The following is a 13,550-nucleotide window of genomic DNA, read 5'->3' on the forward strand; positions in this document are numbered from 1 at the left end:
GATCAGCCATTACTTACTAGAATCACACCCCCACCAACACAGAATGTTGTTACTCATCTTTCCAGTTTCAAATATTTAGAGCAGGGACTGAGTATTTGTCTCATTGGAAGAAACCTGAAAGGGGGATACCTACCTATGTGGAATGCAAAAAGGCACAGAAAACGTGCAAGTTTTTACCTACAATTATTTGCACTCCCCTCCTGCATTTAAGTTACTATGGGTAGAGAAGATTGCTTAAGTGGAAGACTAACTTGATTCTTTTGGATGGACAACGTCTCAACAGAATTTCTCCAATCGGTTGGCTCTCTAAATGCCACGCACTTACAGAAACTTTGGTCTCTAGCAAAATGATCCTTCAAGGAGATGCTCCACTAAAAACGCTATGTATCAGGTAGGCACTATTAAAATAAAAAATATTGTTCTGATCTGTATATCTTCAGTATCTGATAGCAGATCTCTCAAAGGAAGTTGTTTTGTCACCAAATTTTGCCTGGTCTTCCTTATAGAAAATGGAAATGTAATTAATGGTAAGATGCTTAATGGAGGAAGCATAAGGGTAAGATATAACTAGGGAATAAAGCCAATTTTTAAAAGGAAGTGGAATCAAAATCTTAGCCTCTGGGAAGAGGCGGATAAATTAATGGAACAAACTGACCTGCTGCAGGTCCCTTCAACTGCCAACCATTCCCCCTAGAGATCATTTTGAGCCAGTTGAGAACCCTGTCCTGCACACGACTGATATGCATTACTCCCATTAATATTAGTAGGAGGTCCAGGCACAGAAACGGAACAGTTTGTGGCAGAGTAGATTTTACAGTTGACTGAGAAAGGTCCATAGCTGGAATCCTGGCAGAGGTTGCAAACTCGACTCACTGAGTAATTATTAAATTCCTAGGCCAAAATAGTAAAAATAAAAAATATATCCATCTGGTGTTAAGGTAGTGAGGATTTTTTAAAATGTGATCTTAACTCTGTGTCCTCCCCTCTTTATAGTTATTGAAATTTACAGGGGAAAAGACTTTCAAGGGCCATTTTCCATAAAACACAAATTTAGACAGGAAATACTAAGTTAAGATCACACTTTATAAATGGAAATGCAGAGATAGGGTCAGCCCGGCAGCCTTAATTCTGTCTCTCATAGATCATAGAATCATAGAATCATAGAATATCAGGGTTGGAAGGGACCCCAGAAGGTCATCTAGTCCAACCCCCTGCTCAAAGCAGGACCAATTCCCAGTTAAATAATCCCAGCCAGGGCTTTGTCAAGCCTCACCTTAAAAACCTCTAAGGAAGGAGATTCTACCACCTCCCTAGGTAACGCATTCCAGTGTTTCACCACCCTCTTAGTGAAAAAGTTTTTCCTAATATCCAATCTAAACCTCCCCCACTGCAACTTGAGACCATTACTCCTCGTTCTGTCATCTGCTACCATTGAGAACAGTCTAGAGCCATCCTCTTTGGAACCCCCTTTCAGGTAGTTGAAAGCAGCTATCAAATCCCCCCTCATTCTTCTCTTCTGCAGGCTAAACAATCCCAGCTCCCTCAGCCTCTCCTCATAACTCATGTGTTCCAGTCCCCTAATCATTTTTGTTGCCCTTCGCTGGACTCTCTCCAATTTATCCACATCCTTCTTGAAGTGTGGGGCCCAAAACTGGACACAGTACTCCAGATGAGGCCTCACCAATGTCGAATAGAGGGGAACGATCACGTCCCTCGATCTGCTCGCTATGCCCCTACTTATACATCCCAAAATGCCATTGGCCTTCTTGGCAACAAGGGCACACTGCTGACTCATATCCAGCTTCTCGTCCACTGTCACCCCTAGGTCCTTTTCCGCAGAACTGCTGCCTAACCATTCAGTCCCTAGTCTGTAGCTGTGCATTGGGTTCTTCCGTCCTAAGTGCAGGACCCTGCACTTATCCTTATTGAACCTCATCAGATTCCTTTTGGCCCAATCTTCCAATTGGTCTAGGTCCTTCTGTATCCTATCCCTCCCCTCCAGCGTATCTACCACTCCTCCCAGTTTAGTATCATCCGCAAATTTGCTGAGAGTGCAATCCACACCATCCTCCAGATCATTTATGAAGATATTGAATAAAACCGGCCCCAGGACCGACCCTTGGGGCACTCCACTTGATACCGACTGCCAACTAGACATGGAGCCATTGATCACTACCCGTTGAGCCCGACAATCTAGCCAGCTTTCTACCCACCTTATAGTGCATTCATCCAGCCCATACTTCCTTAACTTGCTGACAAGAATACTATGGGAGACCGTGTCAAAAGCTTTGCTAAAGTCAAGAAACAATACATCCACTGCTTTCCCTTCATCCACAGAACCAGTAATCTCATCATAGAAGGCGATTAGATTAGTCAGGCATGACCTTCCCTTGGTGAATCCATGCTGGCTGTTCCTGATCACTTTCCTCTCATGTAAGTGCTTCAGGATTGATTCTTTGAGGACCTGCTCCATGATTTTTCCAGGGACTGAGGTGAGGCTGACTGGCCTGTAGTTCCCAGGATCTTCCTTCTTCCCTTTTTTAAAGATTGGCACTACATTAGCCTTTTTCCAGTCATCCGGGACTTCCCCGGTTCGCCACGAGTTTTCAAAGATAATGGCCAGTGGCTCTGCAATCACAGCCGCCAATTCCTTTAGCACTCTCGGATGCAACTCATCCGGCCCCATGGACTTGTGCACGTCCAGCTTTTCTAAATAGTCCCTAACCGCCTCTATCTCCACAGAGGGCTGGCCATCTCTTCCGCATTTTGTGATGCCCAGCGCAGCAGTCTGAGAGCTGACCTTGTTAGTGAAAACAGAGGCAAAAAAAGCATTGAGTACATTAGCTTTTTCCACATCCTCTGTCACTAGGTTGCCTCCCTCATTCAGTAAGGGGCCCACACATTCCTTGGCTTTCTTCTTGTTGCCAACATACCTGAAGAAACCCTTCTTGTTACTCTTGACATCTCTGGCTAGCTGCAGCTCCAGGTGCGATTTGGCCCTCCTGATAACATTCCTACATGCCCGAGCAATATTTTTATACTCTTCCCTGGTCATATGTCCAACCTTCCACTTCTTGTAAGCTTCTTTTTTATGTTTAAGATCCGCTAGGATTTCACCATTAAGCCAAGCTGGTCGCCTGCCATATTTACTATTCTTTCGACTCATCGGGATGGTTTGTCCCTGTAACCTCAACAGGGATTCCTTGAAATACAGCCAGCTCTCCTGGACTCCTTTCCCCTTCAAGTTAGTCCCCCAGGGGATCCTGGCCATCCGTTCCCTGAGGGAGTCGAAGTCTGCTTTCCTGAAGTCCAGGGTCCTTATCCTGCTGCTTACCTTTCTTCCCTGCGTCAGGATCCTGAACTCAACCAACTCATGGTCACTGCCTCCCAGATTCCCATCCACTTTTGCTTCCCCCACTAATTCTACCCAGTTTGTGAGCAGCAGGTCAAGAAAAGCGCCCCCCCTAGTTGGCTCCTCTAGCACTTGCGCCAGGAAATTGTCCCCTACACTTTCCAAAAACTTCCTGGATTGTCTATGCACCGCTGTATTGCTCTCCCAGCAGATATCAGGAAAATTAAAGTCACCCATGAGAATCAGGGCATGCGATCTAGTAGCTTCCGTGAGCTGCCGGAAGAAAGCCTCATCCACCTCATCCCCCTGGTCCGGTGGTCTATAGCAGACTCCCACCACTACATCACTCTTGTTGCACACACTTCTAAACTTAATCCAGAGACACTCAGGTTTTTCTGCAGTTTCGTACCGGAGCTCTGAGCAGTCATACTGCTCCCTTACATACAGTGCTACTCCCCCACCTTTTCTGCCCTGCCTGTCCTTCCTGAACAGTTTATAACCATCCATGACAGTACTCCAGTCATGTGAGTTATCCCACCAAGTCTCTGTTATTCCGATCACGTCATAGTTCCTTGACATCACCAGGACCTCCAGTTCTCCCTGCTTGTTTCCAAGGCTTTGTGCATTTGTATATAAGCACTTGAGATAACCTGTTGATCGCCCCTCATTCCCAGTATGAGGCAGGAGCCCTCCCCTCACAGACATTCCTGCCTGTGCTTCCTCCCAGTATCCCGCTTTCCCACTTACCTCAGGGCTTTGGTCTCCTTCCCCCGGTGAACCTAGTTTAAAGCCCTCCTCACTAGGTTAGCCAGCCTGCTGGCAAAGATGCTCTTCCCTCTCTTCGTAAGATGGAGCCCGTCTCTGCCCAGCACTCCTCCTTCATGGAACACCATCCCATGGTCAAAGAAACCAAAGCCTTCTCTCCGACACCACCTGCGTAGCCATTCGTTGACTTCCACGATTCGACGCTCCCTACCTAGGCCTTTTCCTTCCACGGGGAGGATGGACGAGAACACCACTTGTACAGATCAGTAACTGGTTAAAAGATAGGACACAAAGGATAGAAATAAGTTTTCAGAATGGAGAGAGGTAAATAGCAGTGGCCCCCAGGGGTCTGTTCAACATATTAAAAAATGATCTGGAAAAACGGGTAAACAGTGAGGTGGCAGAATTTGCAGATGATACAAAACTATTCAAGACGGTTAAGTCCAAAAAAGACTGCAAAGAGTTACAAAGGGATCTCACAAAACTGGGTGACTGGACAACAAAATGGCAGATGAGATTCAATGTTGATAAATGCAACATAATTAATGCACATTGGAAAATATAATCCCAAATATACATATAAAATGATGTGGTCTAAATTAGCTGTTACCACTTAAGAAAGAGATCTTGGAGTCACTGTGGGTAGTTCTCTGAAAACATCCACTCAATGTGAAGCGGCAGTCAAAAAAAAGCTAACAATGTTGGGAACATCATAGGACATTAGGAATATCGTATTTCCTCTGTATCAATCTATGGTATGCCCACATCTTGAATACTGCTTGCAGATGTGGTCGCCCCATCTCAGAAAAGAAATATTGGAATTAGGGCTGTCGATTAATCACAGTTAACTCACGCGATTAACTTAGCCAATGGCTAAGAGAAACAAGTTTGTTTACATTTACAGGAGATAATGCTGCCCACTTCTTAATTGCATCACCTGAAAGTGAGAACAGGTGCTCGCATGGCACTGTTGTAAGTTGGCATCGCAAGATATTTACATGCCAGAGAACATGCTTCCATGCTGATGACGCTTGTTAAAAAAATACTGTGTTGATTATATTTGTGACTGAACTCCTTGGGGGAGAATTGTACGTCTCCTGCTGTTTTCCTGAATTCTGCCGTATATTTCATATTATAGCAGTCTCAGATGATGACCCAGCACATGTTGTTCATTTTAAGACCACTTTCACTGCAAATTTGACAAAATGCAAAGAAGGTACCGATGTGAAATTTCTAAAGATAACTAAAGCACTTGACCCAAGATTTAAGAATCTGAAGTGCCTTCCAAAATCAGAGAGATGAGGTGTGGATCATGCTTTCAGAAATCTAAAAAGAGCAACACTCTGATGCAAAAACAACAGAACCCAAACTACCAAAAAAGAAAATCAACCATCTGCTCCTGGCATCTGACTCAGATTATGAAAATGAACATGTGTCGGTCCACACGGCTTTGGATCATTATCGAGCAGAACCCATCATCAGCATGGATGCATGTCCTCGGGAATGGTGGTTGAAGCATGAAGGGACATATGAATCTTTAGCACACCTGGCATGTAAATATTTTGCAATGCTGGCTACCACAGTGCGATGCAAATGCCTGTTCTCACTTTCAGATGACATTGTAAACAAGAAGCAGGCAGCATTATCTTCTGCAAATGTAAACAAACTTGTTTGTCCATGCAGTTGGCTGAACAAGAAGTAGGACTGATTGGATTTGTAGGCTCTAAAGTTTTACATTGTTTTATTTTTGAATGCAGGGGTTTTTTGGTACAGAATTCTACATTTGTAAGTTCAACTTTCCATGATAAAGAGATTGCACTACAGTACTTGTATGAGGTGAATTGAAAAATACTATTTGATTTTTACAGTGCAAATATTTGTAATAAAAATAAATATAAAGTGAGCACTGTACACTTTGTATTCTGTGTTGTAATTGAAATCAATACATTTGAAAATGTAGAAAACATCCAAAAATATTTAAATAAATGGTATTCTATTATTAAGAGTGCAATTAACAGCAATTAATTTTTTTAATTGCTTGACAGCCCAAATTGGAATTGGAAAAGACACAAAAAAGGGCCAAAAAATGATTAGGGGTATGGAACAGCTTCCATCTGAGGAGAGATTAATAAGACTGGGACTTTTCAGCTTGGAAAAGAAACTACTAAGGAGGAATGATTAAGGTCTATAAAATCATGACTGGTGTGGAGAAAGTCAATAAGCAAATGTTATTTACCCCTCATAACACAAGTACTAGGGGTTACCAAATGAATTTAATAGGCAGCAGGTTTAAAACAAACAAAAGGGGAAGTTTCAGAGAAGCAGCCGTGTTAGTTTGTATCTGCAAAAAGAAAAGGAGGACTTGTGGCACCTGAGAGACTAACAAATTGATTTGAGCATAAGCTTTCATGAGCTACAGCTCACTTCATCGGAAGTATTTCTTCACACAATGCACAGTCAACCTGTGGGTCTTTGCCAGAGGATGTCGTGAAGGCCAAGACTATAATAGGGTTCAAAAAAGAACTAGATACATTCACACAGAATAGGTGCATCAATACTATTAGCCAGGATGGGCAGGGATGTTGTCCCTAGCCTCTGTTTGCCAGAAGCTGGGAGTGGGCAACAGAGGATGGATCATAGAATCACAGACTTTAAGGTCAGAAGGGACCATTATGATAGTCTAGTCTGACCTCCTGCACAACGCAGGCCACACAATCTCACCCACCCATGTAACAAACTCCTGACCTATGTCTGAGCTACTGAAGTCCTCAAATCGTGGTTTAAAGTGACCCGTGTCACATGCTGCACAGGAATGTGAAAAACCCCTAGGGCCTCTGCCAATCTGCCCTGGAAGAAAATTCCTTTCCGACCCCAAATATGTCAATCAGCTAAACCCTGAGCATGTGGGCAAGACTCACCAGCCAGACACCCAGGAAACAATTCTCTGTAGTAACTCAGATCCCACCCTATCTAGTGTCCCATCACAGGCCATTGGGCATATTAACCACTAATAGTCAAAGATCAATTAATTGCCAAAATTAGGCTGTCCCATCATACCATCCCCTCCATAAATTTATCAAGCTGAGTCTTGAAGCCAGATATGTCTTTTGCCTCCACTGCTCCCCTTGGAAGGCTATTCCAGAACTTCACTCTTCTAATGGTTAGAAACCTTCATCTAATTTCAAGTCTAAACTTCCTGATGGCCAGTTTATACCCATTTGTTCTTGTGTCCACATTGGTACTGAGCTTAAATAATTCCTCTCCCTCCCTGGTATTTCTCACTCTTATATATTTAGAGAGAGCAATCATATCTCCCTCAGCCTTCTTTTGGTTAGGCTAAACAAGCCAAGCTCTTTGAGTCTCCTTTCATAAGACAGGTTTCAAAGTAGCAGCCGTGTTAGTCTGTATCCGCAAAAAAAAAAAAAAGTAGTACTTGTGGCACCTTAGAGTCGCTAAGGTGCCACAAGTACTCCTTTTTTCATAAGACAGGTTTTCCATTCCTTGGATCATCCTAGTAGCCCTTCTCTGTACCTGTTCCAGTTTGAATTCATCCTTCTTAAACATGGGAAACCAGAACTGCACACAATATTCCAGATGAGGTCTCACCATTGCTTTGTATAACAGTACTCACACATCCTTATCTCTACTGGAAATACCTTGCCTGATGCGTCCCAAGACCGCATTAGCTTTTTTGACAGCCATATCGCATTGGCGGCTCATAGTCATCCTGTGATCAACCAATACTCCAAGGTCCTTCTCCTTCTCTGTTACTTCCAAGTGATGCGTCCCCAGTTTATAACAAAAATTCTTCTTCTTAATCCCTAAATGCATGACCTTGCACCTTTCACTATTAAATTTCATTCTAGTACTATTACTCCAGTTTACAAGGTCATCCAGATCTTCCTGTATGATTTCCCGGTCCGTCTCTGAATTGGCAATACCTCCCAGCTTCACGTCATCCACAAATTTTATTAGCACATTCCCACTTTTTTGTGCCAAGGTCAGTAATAAAAAGATTAAATAAGATTGGTCCCAAAACCGATCCCTGAGGAACTCTACTAGTAACCCCCTTCCAGCCTGACAGTTCACCTTTCAGTGTGACCCATTGTAGTCTCCCCTTTAACCAGTTCCTTATCCATCTTTCAGTTTTCATACTGATCCCCATCTTTTCCAATTTAGCTAATAATTCCCCATGTGGAACCGTATCAGATGCCTTACTGACATCAAAGTAAATTAGATCCACTGCGTTTCCTTTGTCTAAAAAATCTGTTACCTTCTCAAAGAAGGAGATCAGATTGGTTTTGGCATGATCTACCTTTTGTAAAACCATGTTGTATTTTGTCCCAATTACCATTGACCTCAATGTCCTTAACTACTTTCTCCTTCAAATTTTTTTCCAAGACCTTGCATACTACAGATGTCAAACTAATATGCCTGTAGCTACCCGAATCACTTTTTCCCCCTTTCTTAATAATACAAACTATGTTAGCAATTCTCCAGTCATACAATACAACCCCTGAGTTTACAGATTCATTAAAAATTCTTGCTAATGGGCTTGCAATTTCATGTGCCAATTCCTTTAATATTCTTGGATGAAGATTATCTGGGCCCCCCGATTTAGTTCCATTAAACTGTTTAAGTTTGGCCTATACCTCGGATGTGGTGATATCTACCTCCATATCCTCATTCCCATTTGTCATCCTACCATTGTCCCTAAGCTCCTCATTAGCCTCATTGAAGACTGAGGCAAAGTATTTGTTTAGATATTGGGCCATGCCTAAATTATCCTCAACCTCCACTTCATCCTCAGTGTTTAGTGGTCCCACTTCTTCTTTCTTTGTTTTCTTCTAATTTATATGGCTATAGAACCTTTTACTGTTGGTTTTAATTCCCTTTGCAAGGTCCAACTCTACATGGCTTTTGGCCTTTCTCACTTTATCCCTACATGTTCTGACCTCCTTGCTGATCCCCCCCACTTCTACTCCTTGTAGGCTTTCTGCTTTTTCTTAATCACCTCTCTGAGATGCTTGCTCATCCAGCTTGGTCTACAACTCCTGTCTTTGAGTTTTTCCCCCTATCTTGGGATGCAGGCTTCTGATAGTTTCTGCAACCTTGACTTGAAGTAATTCCAGGCTCCTCCGCCTTTAGATCCACAAGTTCTTCAGTCCAATCCACTTCCCTAACTAATTTCCTTAATTTTGTTAAGTTAGCCCTTTTAAAATCAAAAACCCTAGTCACAGATCTATTTTTGTTTATCCGTCCTTTCAGTTTGAACTGAATTAGCTTATGATCACTCAAACCAAGGTTGTCCCCTACAACCATTTCGTCTATGAGGTCCTCACTACTCACCAAACAAAATCTAAAATGGCATCCCCTCTTGTTGGTTCAGCAATTACTTAGTGAAGGAATCCATCAGCTATCGCATCCAGGAAAATCTGAGCCCTATTATTATTACTAGTACTTGTCCTCCAGTCTATATCTGGGAAGTTAAAGTCTCCCATGATCACACAATTCCCATCAGTAGTTACTTCATTAAAAACATTAAAGGGGTCTCTATCCATATCCACATCGGATCCTGGCAGTCTACAGCACACCCCAAGCACTGTCCCAGGGGAGGCTCTAGTAGCTTTCTTCCCCAATGCGATTTTTGCCCAGACTGTCTTATCCATTCCATCACTTCTTATTTCTTTACAGTCTACCTCATCATTGATATACAATGCTACTCCGCCACCTTTGCCTTCATTTCCGTCTTTCCTAAACAGCACATACCCTTCAATACCTGTACTCCAATCATGACTACTAGTCCACCATGTTTCTGTTATCCCTATCATATCTGGTTTCACTTCCTACACCAGTAGCTCTAGTTCCTCCATTTTGTTACCTCGGCTCCTCACATTAGTGTACAAACATCTTAATTTTTGCCGTTTGGCTTCGCTCACATTTTTTACCCAATTGGGCACAGACATTCTACCACCAATATTACCTGTTAGATTGCTATGTACACTGCCCTTCCGCCTTATGTCCATTCTGCTACCCACAGCTGTATCCTTTCTTACTTCGTTTTCTTCCCTCTCAATGTTAAAATCCGGCATGCAGATTACCTGGACATCTCCCAACCATCTCCCTCAAATTCCTACTTTACTTGATTACCTGTTCTGCTCATTCCCTCTGAAGTGGCTGGCCTTACCATGAGGCAAACTGAGGTGGCCGCCTCAGGTGCTAGACTGTGGGGGGGGGGGGCAGGGGGCATCACCAGGACCCAGAGTGTAGAAAATTGTGTCTGCTACTGGTGCATATGTAGTCTCTCTGCTCTAGATGTACAGAGATGATGGAGTGCTGTGCTGGAGGAAGGAGGGCACAAGAGACATAACAGGCAGGCAGGAGAAAGGTGAGAGGAAATAACAGAAAGCAGCAGGAGCTGCAGGGAGGGAGAGGAGGAGGAGCCTCTTATGTATCTCTCTAGCACTCCCCGGAGGCTGGACTGATTAACACCAGCTTCTCAGGGAGCTTTCTGCTGCTTCCCTGAACCCACTTAAGGAGAACAGGCAGTCAACTGAAGTAGTAGGAGCCAGTTAGGCCCTTAAGATGCTGATATCTTCCCTCACTCAGGCCCTGCTACCAGCCTGCTTATTTGTCCCCTTCAAATGAGTGTTGAGAGCCACCATAGCTGGCACAGAACAGCAGTTATGAGGGAAAGAAGAAAACGCCCCTCTGGGGCAGCATTCAGAAAAAGAAAGCGAGCAAAGGAAGCTTTTCTATCTAAGCAGGAAGGAGCTCTCCTGAGATAGATAGACACAAATGTTCACGGTGAGCCTTCCGGCCCCAGTGAGGATGTGAGTGGTGAGGAGATGCCTGATCTTCCAGTTAGTCAGAGTGCAGGTGACTCGGTAGCTACTGCAGCATCCATATCTCCATCTCAAATGGATGTAACCATGCACATTCCTGAAGAAAAGTGTAGATCAGAGAAGAGTGTGGTGCAGGTGCAAGAAACAGCTGCTGCTAAGTTTAATTCCTTAAGTCTAGATGATCCAGGACCATGAACCCACTTGAGCAGTAGCCTGAGGGACTTCCTTGTACAGCATGGGCCACAACAAGTGAAAAACTTCATGTTCCCGAAAGACAATGAAAAGAGAAGATTCCATCCAACACATTACGGATGTGAAATCCCCAATGGTGACAAAGTGGAGAGGCCAGGGCTTATGTACTCAAAAACCCAGAATGCTGCATACTATTTTTGTTGCAAACTCTTCCAGTCTAACGTTCCAGCCACATTGGGCTCTACAGGAACAAAGGACTGGAAAAATCTGGCTAGAAATCTGGCAAGCCATGAGAAGGCAGCAAATCACCAGAGAGCATTCCATAGGTGGAAAGAGCTTGAGATGAGACTAAGGTTAAAGGCCAGCATAGATGATCAGCATCAAGAGAAGATTGCATCGGAGTCTCTTTACTGGCAAAATGTTCTGAAAAGGCTCATTGCCATTGTGAGAATGCTTGCTACCCAAAACCTAGCACTGATTGGCACTTCAGATCAGCTGTAGGTGCCAAACAATGGAAACTTCCTTAAAATTGTGGAGCTGATGGCTGAGTTTGATGATGTACTCCAGGAGCATCTAAGAAGAGTCACCACCCAAGAAATATACACACACCACTACCTTGGAAAAACAATTCAAAATGAGATCATACAGATCCTGGCAACAAAAGTCAAACAGAAGATTGTGGCAGAGCTGAAGTCAGCAAGATATTACTCTGTTATTCTGGACTGCACACCTGACATCAGCCATACAGAACAAATGACTTTAATGGTGCGTTTTGTAACAACAACAGAACCTAGTGAAAATGTCCCTGCAATGGTGACTGTCAGAGAGCATTTTCTAGAATTTATTGACATTGATGATACTATAGGAGCTGGTATGACAAATGTGCTTCTTAAAAAGCTGGAAGGTACGTGAATTGCGATAGCTGACATGAGAGGTCACGGCTACGATAATGGTGCCAACATGAGAGGAAAGAACAGAGGAGTGCAGACATGGATCCGAGAGTGAAACGCTCGAGCTTTTTTTGTCCCATGCAGTTCTCATTCGTTAAACTTGGAGGTCAGTGATGCAGCATCAGCTTCTAGTGAGGCTGCTGAATTTTTTAATGTAATTCAAAGCATCAACTCATCAACTGCATCAACTCATCGATGGCAAATTTTGAAGCAACATCTGGGAACATCCTCTCTGACACTGAAACCACTGAGTGCCACACGATGGGAAAGTCGAGTGGAGGCGATAAAGCCTATCTAACACCCAATTGGGAAGATAAATGATGCCCTAGTTGCCATTATGGAGGATAATGCTATGACAGGAACTGTTCGTGGGAGAACAGTGGCAAAGGGAAATGGAATCACCAAAAACATACATAACTTCAAATTTCTGTGTGGCTTAGTGTTGTGGCATGACATACTGTTTGAAATAAATGTTGTAAGCAAGCGGGACTCCAGGGTGTTAACTGTGATATATCTGGAGCAATGGAACAACTGGACAAAGCAAAGTCATACCTACAGTCTTACCGGTCAGATGGGGGATTTCAAAACCTTCTGAAGAGTGCACAGAAGTTGGCAGACGAACTTCACACTGAAGCTATTTTCTCACCCATTCAACAATACAAGAGTCACTGAAGAAGACATTTTGATTATGAGGCATGGGATAATCCCATAAGAGACCCCAAACAACAATTCAAAGTTGAATTCTTTAACCAGGTGCTAGATTGTGCATTCAGTTGAAGAACATTTCATGCAGCCCAAGGAACAGAGCAGTATATTTGGGATGTTGTATGATATTCCAAAACTCCTCACTATACCTAAAGAAGAACTACACCAGCAATGTAGGGCACTAGAGACAGTGTTGACACATGATGACATCCGCAATATTGATGCGAGTGATTTAGGTGATGAACTAAAAGCCCTTTCTAGATACATTTCAGCAGGATCAACTCCAAAGGCTGTTCAGGAATATATGTGCACAAATAAGATGACCACCCTCTTTCCAAATGCTTTTGTTGCTCTGCGCATACTTCTAACACTTCCTGTAACAGCTGCCTGTGGAGAATGCAGCTTCTCCAAGCTGAAGTTAATAAAAACACATCTACGCTCCACAATGACACAGGAGAGGCTGGTCAGCCTTGCAGCCATCTCAATAGAGCATGAGCTGGCCCAGGCTGTGGACCTTCAAGAAGCAGTTCAAATCTTTGCAACCAAGAAGGCACGGAAAGCACCACATTGATTATTCAAACAGATAAAAATGCCAGTGTTTACTATGTTTACATTTTGCTGTTCAGGTGTTTGAAAGTTAAGTGTTACTTAAAATTTTTGAAGAAGGCATTTTAAGTTGTTAGTTCTCCTTTATTGGGGTAGGTAGCAGAGCAGTACAATGAGAGGAGTAGAAGAGGAAGA

Source organism: Lepidochelys olivacea (assembly GCF_965140295.1).
Source record: "Lepidochelys olivacea isolate rLepOli2 genome assembly, chromosome: 4".
In the NCBI taxonomy this organism is placed as follows: domain Eukaryota; kingdom Metazoa; phylum Chordata; order Testudines; family Cheloniidae; genus Lepidochelys; species Lepidochelys olivacea.